This window comes from Glycine soja, chromosome 20, assembly GCF_004193775.1.
Source record: "Glycine soja cultivar W05 chromosome 20, ASM419377v2, whole genome shotgun sequence".
Lineage (NCBI taxonomy): Eukaryota > Viridiplantae > Streptophyta > Magnoliopsida > Fabales > Fabaceae > Glycine > Glycine soja.
Genome location: NC_041021.1, coordinates 23,630,412 through 23,632,410, shown reverse-complemented (window position 1 = coordinate 23,632,410; position 1,999 = coordinate 23,630,412). Strand labels below are relative to the sequence as shown.

The following is a 1,999-nucleotide window of genomic DNA, read 5'->3' as shown; positions in this document are numbered from 1 at the left end:
CATTTGCAAATGAGGAAGATGCTGCTGGTTGAGGTTCTTGACACTGCTTTCCTGACCTCAATGCAATGGCACTCACATTTTTGGGATTCTGGACAAATTGAGAAGGTAATCTGTCAGAATTCTGGGACTATTGTTGATTTAACTATGTAGCCAATTGTCCCATCTGATTAGTTAAGCTCTGAATGGAGACTTTGGTCTCTTGTTGAAACTGCATGTTTTCCATAGTCATTTGTCTCACAAGTTCTTCAAGGGAAGGTTACGGAGGAGCCTCAACTGTTTGCTATTTTTGGGGCTGTTGCTGTTGTTGTTTCTGTATTGGTGGAGGGACGTATGGTCTGCTTGGGCCAGCAGCATTTTGAAAATAAGGTTGTTGTTGCTGCTGTTGTGAAGGATTCGACCATCTAAGGTTGGGATGATTCCTCCACCCGGGATGGTACCTGTTGCTGGAGAGGTCATAATTGTTCTATTGTGGCTGATTTTGCTACTGAGGTTGAGGAGGTCTGTTGTAGATGTTTGCAGCATAAGCTTCAGGCTTTTCAATTGCTTCAGATTGTTGCACAAAAGGGAAAAGGTCTGTCTGGTGGTCAGCAAAGGAGCATAAACCACAGAGTCTGGCGACAGGTGCAGATTTTTTATTCATGGCCATTTGGGTTACCAGGTTAACCAAGGCATCTAGTTTACCTTCAAGCTTCTTAGTCTCGGCTGATGAAGATGAATTTGTGGCTACTTCATGCACTCCTCTAATGACAATAGCATCACTTTTGGCACTAAATTGTTGTGAGTTTGAAGCCATCTTCTCAATTCAATTTTTGGCTTCAGCAAGGGTCATGTCTCCAAGGGCTCCACCACTGGCAGCATCTATCATACTTCTCTCCATGTTACTGAGTCCTTCATAAAAATATTGGAGAAGAAGCTGCTCTGAAATCTGGTGGTGAGGACAACTAGCACATAGTTTTTTAAATCTCTCCCAGTATTCATATAGGCTCTCTCCACTGAATTGTCTAATAACTGAAATATCCTTTCTGATGGTCGTGGTCCTGGAAGCAGGGAAAATTTTTTCTGAGAATACTCTCTTGAGGTCATCCCAGCTCGTGATGGACCGTGGAGCAAGGTAATATAGCCAGTCCTTTGCCACTCCCTCTAAAGAATGAGGATAATCCTTCATAAATATGTGATCCTCCTGGACATCTGGTGGTTTCATGGTGGAGCAGACAATATGGAATTCTTTCAGATGCTTGTGTGGGTCTTCACCTGCAAGGCCATGAAACTTTGGAAGCGAATGGATCAGTCCAATTTTAAGAACATATGGGACATCCTCATCAGGGTATTGGATGCACAAGCTTTCATAGGTAAAATCAGGTGCAGCCATTTCCCTTAGAGTCCTCTCACGGGGTGGAGGTTGTGCCGTGTTCTCAGAATGTTCAAAACAATAATGCTCAAAATCACCAATAACAGAATGCTCAAGATTCTCAAAAGGTACTAAGTGATGTGTAACTAATATATGAAAGGGTTGTAAGTCAGATGGATTGCCTCTAGTCATACACTATATTCAGCATGCACAACTAGTTGCCTTCTTATGCAAGTAACAATGTAGGTTTGAACTACAACTACCATTAAATGATATCCAAATGACTTGAAATTTTGTGAAAAACCTTATAAAATGATGAGAAGATAGCACAAAAAATTTCAAACAAAAATTCAAAGTCTAACTATAGAAGCTAAAAATGGTAAGTTAAGAAAAATAAGAGAATAATACTCGGAAAATAAAAAAACTTTTGACAGAATCACAATTTTTGGAAGAAGGAGACCTCAGCTAGCCATAGGCTGACTTCCACGGCATGGGAAATTTTTTTTCTACCCCCAATACATATATAATAATTGCGATTCTGATAACCGGAGCAAAAGTTATGGCCATTTGAAATTTTGACAAAAATCAAATTTGCTACTTATTTGGAACTTTCAAATCTGACCAAACTAAGGGTTCCAACTATTTTTCCCA

At 40.2% G+C, this 1,999-nt stretch overlaps 1 non-coding gene across 1 annotated transcript; it reads left to right on the top strand.

Moving 5' to 3' along the window:
* The first annotated feature begins 923 nt into the window (after window positions 1–923).
* On the top strand, window positions 924–1,030 carry LOC114403947. Its single transcript, XR_003664714.1, has one exon. It is a non-coding gene; the product is annotated as a small nucleolar RNA R71 (small nucleolar RNA).
* The last annotated feature ends 969 nt before the right edge of the window (window positions 1,031–1,999 follow it).